The sequence below is a fragment of the Mus musculus genome, chromosome 7, assembly GCF_000001635.26.
Source record: "Mus musculus strain C57BL/6J chromosome 7, GRCm38.p6 C57BL/6J".
Lineage (NCBI taxonomy): Eukaryota > Metazoa > Chordata > Mammalia > Rodentia > Muridae > Mus > Mus musculus.
Window position 1 is genome coordinate 71,302,010 of NC_000073.6, and position 7,139 is coordinate 71,309,148.

Consider the following 7,139-nt stretch of genomic DNA (forward strand, 5'->3'; position numbering starts at 1 on the left):
CTATAGAGAAAGATGCTGGTATCCTTCTTGCTTTGTGCACAGTGCAGACATAGCTCCTGTCTCACAGCTTCAACTCTCAAGGGTGGCCTCAGACTCAGGGTCATTCATATCAATCCACTATTACCAACTCTTAAGGCAACTACTCCTGAGATATCCCTCAACGCCTGGTGGTACTGAAACTTAAACCCTTGAAAAGGTGGGGACCAAGGGAAGAAAGCAGGGTTGTTAAAGACATACATTTTTAGGGGTATAGTGATAGCAAAACTGCCTCTACCTTGTTTCTTCCTTGTTTGTTTGTTTTGATTCCTGGCTACCCTGAAGGAAGCAATTCTCTGCCACAGGTTTTGGCCATAATGTGCTGTGCTACACTGTCAAAAGCAACCGTGTACTCAACAGTTGAGAAATTACGAACTAGGTAAGTTTCGTCCCTATAAGTTGACGTATTACAAGTATTTCTTATAGTATAGGACAGCTGAGCAGCAAACCAACTGGTGTTTACTCTGAGTCTTCTCTGCTTGGCAGCACCCAGAGGGCGATGTTTCTGTGAATAACAATAACTACGGTTTATGGAGTGCCAGGTTCTTTCCATATGTTTCATCACCGAGATTCCCCACCTCCCCGAGCTGGGTGTTACTGCTCCTTAGAATAGCAGAAAGCAGCTTAGAAGGTGGTAGAGCTAGTTTTCCAAAATTTCTGCTTTTCCCCCCATCTAGTAACATCAACAATTGCATTTTGTCTGAGTTAAGAAATAATAAGGTCACATATGCTCCCGGACCCCCTGTCGTCATTAACAGATACAAACATGAGTAGCTTGCTGCTGTTCTATGTGGCACTTAGCATTCAAATCTCCATGTGGTTTCCTGTGGACTTATCTGATGCTTTATTGCTGCTGTTCAAAATGAAAACAACATTAAGAGGGAAAGCCAAAGCGTTGCATTGAAAGTGAAAGGAACCTTCTTTCAGGGTTGTTTCCCTTTCTCTAGCTCTCTCCAAACTGATGACATAGAAACGCTTGAGTCCCCCTTTTAGGCAAAGTTTTGTGCTATTATCCTTAGGTGACAAGAAGGTGGCTGAAACTACTTTTGCTTTAAAGAATCCACTGTTGTGCGGGAGGGAGACACAGTTGTCAAAATGATTTCCCCTAATAAAAGGAAAAGTATTCATTACCACTCGTTTTAGCCATTTGTTGTGTGTTTTTCTAATTGACTTGCATGTACTTAGTTTTTAAATGTTTAACCTAACTCCAAAGTTTAATCCTTGTCATTGACCCTTTGCCACTGTACATGCAGGTAACCAAGGCAAAGAGAGTTGAAGCGAATTGCCCTACAACACACAATAGTGGTTGCAGAGCTGAGATTCCCACGTAAGGAAGTATACCAAGCCACAGTGATCATGAGCTAAATGAGTCTTCTAACTGTTCTTCTCTGAGTCCGTGGCTGCAGTGATGAAGGAGTGGTGGAAACCACAGGCCACGTTCCCCAGTGGTGGAAGAAATGCTTTTAAAGGCCCTTTGCATCACACAAGCATGTCTTTATTACCTTGGCTTTAGCTGTTCTGAGTGATGTATCATTCTACATTTAAGATTCTCTTTTTAACTACTTCTCAGTTGAGACATGGAAGCAAAGAGCCAGTGAGAAAGATCAGGGGACATTTGGCTTTCATGTAAATATCAAAATGTCCATGGATATTTTCTACTGAAAAAATGGCCATATGTATCATGGCAATTTTCTTTTTAAATAAGGAAAATATAACCTAGGAGCCAGTGAACTTGGGAAGTATTTCCATGTGTTTGTGGTAGAGCCCATCATGTCCATGTTTCTCTAGAGCTATGTGTTGCCTGTTTCTGATAATGTGTTGTTATATAATTTTAGCACTTTGTGAACATCATGGAGTATGCTTACACCTTGTGAACATCATGGAGTGTGCGTACACCAACAGAGAGCTACAGAGTCACAATAGAAATCAAGCTAATGGAGCCAGGGTTGTGTATGTCACCATTATTGAACAAACACCCTCATGTCTGGGACTGTATATTGGTGTATATTTTTAGTTTCCTCCAACCCAAGAGGTACATTTGAGATAAAGGGAGCTTTAATGATTGACCGATTTTTGCCTGTTCAAGTGAATTTTTCTTAAATATTTTCCATGATACAGTGAAATTCACCAATATTGTACTGTATCTCGTGGCTACGATAGTATTCATATTTAATATGAATTAAATTAACAGTCTTAGAGACTGTGGTGCAGCTAATGGCTATGAATGAAATGTTCAAAAACTCAGAAGTTGCTCAGTTTACAAGTCTGGATATCTCAGGTGGTCTTACATAGACGCTGGAATTCTGAGGAAGAATGCTCCAATGCCAGTGAAGGAATTGACTTAGTAGAAAGGTGAGACCACACAGACATGGGGCAAAAGCCTCCTTCTTCTGAGTCCTTAGACATGCTTGCAGCAGAAGGTGTGACCCAGATTAAAGTATCTTCCTGCCTCAAGATATGAATTCAAAGTGAGTCTTCCTATTTCCTATGTGAGATTAATCAAAAACCTTTCAGGAGTGTACCTTCTATTATTGGTTTAGTTAATTCCATGTGTAGTCAAGATGATAGCCAAGAATACCCATCACGGATGAGTAACTTTTACATAAAAGAAATTCTCTTCTCATGGTCCTAGGAGCTGGGAAGTTCAAGATTAAGACAGAAGCAAATTTTGTCTGAAGATGCCTTCCTGGTTTTAACAAATGTAATTGTCTATGTATTGGTATGGCAAAAGAGGCCAGCAAACTCTCAAGCTCCTTTCTTTCTTTCTTTCTTTCTTTCTTTCTTTCTTTCTTTCGTTCGTTCGTTCGTTCGTTCTTTCTTTCAAAAACATTTTTTGCAAACAAATAACATTTTTATTGGATATTTTATATATTTATATTCAAATGTTTTCCCCTTTCCTGGTTTCCATTCTGGAAGCCCCTTATCCCATACCCCTCCCCCCTGCTTCTATGAGGGTGCCCCCCAACCCACCTAGCCACTCCTACCTCACCGCCCTGGTATTCCCCTACCCTGGGGAATCGAGCCTTCACAGGACCAATGCCATCCTCTGCTACATATGCAGCTGGAGCCATGAACCCCTCCAAATGTATGCTTTGGTTGGTAGTTTAGTCCCTGGGAGCTCTGGGGCAGGGTAGGTGGGCGAGGTCTGGTTGGTTGATATTGTTGTTCCTCCTATGACATTGCAAATGGTTCTTCAACTCCTTCAGACCTTACTGTAACTCCTCCATTGGGATCCCCATGCTCAGTCCAATGTGAGCATCTGCCTCTGTATTTGACAGATTCTGGCAGAGCCTCTCAGGAGACTGCTATAACAGGCGCCTGTCAGTAAGCACTTCTTGGCATCTAGAATAGTGTCTAGGTTTGGTGTCTGTACATAGGATGGAACCCCAGGCGGGGCAGTCTCTGGATGGCCTTTCCTTCAGTCTCTGTTCCACACTTTAAAATTATTTCTTTCAAGATGTTTTTCTTTCTTTAAAAAAAAATTAATTTTCCACAGGACTCCCTGAACTTCACCTATTGTTTAGCCTATTGTTTAGATGAAGCCTTGATATACCAGAGTTGGTAGCCATGGAGGTCTCCTCTTTTTCTGAGGACAGGGGAAATGGAGGATGGGGTGTAAGAGTGGGACTGGGAGAAGAGGAGGGAAGGGGTTTTGATAAGGCTGCAAAGTAAACTAATAAATTAGTTAATTAATGCAGGAAATTTTATTTTTTATTGTATGTGCTTTTTGTCTGCATGGTTATCTATGTACCACATAGTCCTGGTACCCATCAAAAGCAGAAGCAAGCATAATATCCCCTGGAACTGGAGTTACAGATGCTTGTGAGTGTCCGTGTGGATGATGGGATCAAACTCGGGTCCTCTGTAAGATCCTCTGGTGTATTTCACTTGCTGAGCCTTCTCTCAGTCTCTCTTTTTTTTTTTTTTTTTCAGATTCATTTATATGTGCTTTGAATGCATGTGCTTGTGTGTGCATGTGTGTGTGTGTGTGTGTGTGTGTGTGTGTGTGTGTGGTGTGTAGGTGTGTTGTGGTATGGATGTAGAGGTCAGAGGACTTGTTCTTTTATTCTGAAATACGGGTCCTTAGATGGACATATTTGGCAGTTTTACCCCATAAGCCATTTTGTGTGATCTAATGCCTCCTCTTTCTTGAGTGTACAATTTTCATGTTCATGATAGCACCTTCCTTCTCATCTCATTATTGCCCCAAAGACCCTACCACTTAGCACTATTGAGTCTTGGAATCTTTTCTAACATGAATTTCTGGAAGGGAATCCAAATGTTGATTTAAAAAAAAGATATTACTTAGATAGGTAGAATTTATTTATTTATTTTTTGGAGACAGGGTTTCTCTGTGCAGTCCTGACTGTCCTGGAACTCACTCTGTAGACCAGGCTGGCCTCGAACTCAGAAATCTGCCTGCCTCTGCCTCCCAAGTGCTGGGATTAAAGGTGTGCCTCACCACTGCCTGGCATAGAATTTTATTTTCTTGTGTCTTACATTTTTGAACAACTTCGTTTTTATTTCTAAAGTAAATTAAAATACTTGAATGATTTTGAACATTAGAATACCAGTTTAAAATGCCTTTCATCTTTCCGCTGGAACTCTGAGATCACTGAGGCTTTTTGACAATGTATAAGTGCTCTTCTTGGAAAGAAGATATGTCCTGGAATGTGCTACTGCTGATAGATGGCTACTTTCATTACTTGGATAACATCTCAGATAAGCCATTACAGATTTGTTATCTATGTTGTATTCTCTGACTAAAAACCACAACAGTATTCAAATATCAAAATAGAATAATGCTGACAAGGGACTGAACAGAAACCCAGCCCTGAGCCACAGCAGAGGGAAGGCTCTTACACTGCCAGAGTCTGTAGTGAAGGAGACAGGGCGAGAGAAGATAAGGATGGACCACAAAGTGAGAGATTCATCGGACAGAGAGAACAACTAGATACACAGAAAGTTAGAAATCAGAGATGTGAAGAATTGGTCAGTGAACACAAGTCATGGAAAATGACACACTGTCTACTGGAGTCCTAAGAACATTTTTCTAGACAGAATTCTGAAATAAGGAGGATGTTCCCAAAGTCCCCAGACCAGTCTACAAGCAATTCTGTTATAGCAGATATGTAAGATCTTTGTGTTGAAAGTTCTCAACACACCGGCTCTTTCTTTAAATCCTCCTTTTCAAGATTCACTACACTTTTTTTTTTTTTTTTTTTTTGCCTGAAATAAATGCCACAGTTTTCCCTGATTCAAACTGGAGACAAGTTATGTTCTGATATGATAGTGTCTGCATTGGGAAGACTCCAGAAGCTGAAGAGGGGGCCTCATAGGTGGGATTTCTGGTGTTCATCATTAAAAGAGGCCAGTTACAGCAGTATCACTTTTAAAGTTCTAGTTTTTCCAATTGTGTGCCACTCCTCCACCTAGCCTCTATAGTTTCTTCCTTGATAGCTGTTACTGCATATCCATCAGCCTTGCCTTACCTGTCCCAGGAGAGGCTTTCTGCTTTTAACCCTTTAAAGGTATTGGCTCCCTTTGCCCGGCTTCACTTTTATCTCCCTGGACCTTAACTAGCCACACGCACACACATCCCGGCTAATCTTTCCAAATTAGCATAGCAGCCGCTCAGGAGGTTCTCATTAGATGAGCAGCTGAGATTTATCAGACCTCATTTGCCTAATATGGAGCCTAACTTTGGGCACCTGGCCCTTGCAGTAGGGGGTAAGGGAGAATAGGAACAGGTCTTTTGTCACTGCTATGCAGTCTCACTAATTTGCTCCGCCTAATAAAATTACAAATGGATACAGCTTTATTCATATTGCCTTTATAGGTTATAATAACCTTGCTACCCCATAACCTCCTGCTAGCTGAATTAATCAGATCATATTAATATTTCTTCCCAGTTTCTTTTAACTGGTTCTTCTCTTAATTAAAGGGGCCAAAGACGTAAACAGGGTAGGTGAGTAGAAGCGTGGCGTGGAGTTATAAACAAGGCTCATTAAAAAGATGGATGTGCAGGCAGACTGCAAAAATTGCTTACTTCGCAAGTGTACATTTTGTAATTTCCTGACGACTAAAAGAACTAATGCCATATCACACCCCCTCCCTTTCTCCCATGTATAAAAGATGATAATTTTTGAACGCTGGGGTGGGGATGGCAAAAACCAAGCCACCTATTTATCAACTCACGGAAAAGGCTTTCACATCACAGGACGACTTCCTGTTCTACGGGCCTCCAAAGGCCGACAGGAGACAGAAGAGAAACAAACAGGCTGGGAAATGATCTCAGTGCAAAAGAAAATGTAAAAGGATGAGAAACTTTGAATAGAAATCATCCACTGTGTCAAACTACTGTTAAGTTCGAAAACAAAACTGAGGGTCTTCAGAACTTTACATCTTCACAGCACACACATGTTTGGGGTTTGCCTAGGGTGCAGGTGCGTGTTCCCTTGCACAGAGTACAGCAGAGATCTGCATCTTCACATGGGGACAATAATTGTTAGGATATGTAATTCTCCAATCTGAAGCTTCCATGCCCTTAGAATTACAGCAACAATAGATCTGTAAACAACTTGACTTAGAGATTTTAATTCAGATGTGTCCTACATATAGTTCAGGACACTATATCCCATAGTTCCCCAAACTGATAGTATACTTACACAATATTGCTGTGTAAACAATCTCAGGAATATAGAACATAGTACATATGATTTAAAGAATGTATTTCCATTTTATACGTTACATGTTTAGAATAAACAACTTACATTAGTTTTGTATTCTACACTTGCCCGTGCATGGGTGCTTAGTTCTCATCCTACCAGTCACAAACATTTCCTCACCATCATTTCACTAAGCGAGAAGGTACTGGTGGCTTTCATTCATTTGTGTGTGGGGTGCATTGTTGTTTTGTTTTCTTGCAGCAGTTACCTCAAAAGCCCAGGCTTGTGTTCCCTGCCCACCCCCTCCCACCCCCATCTCCTTTCTCAACAAGAGAGAAAGTCATTCTGACAGCATGATGCACAACCAGGCCAGGGAAGACCTGGCTCCTTCATGAATAAATTAGAGATGAAAGTTTAACAGATCCCTTGCATGTT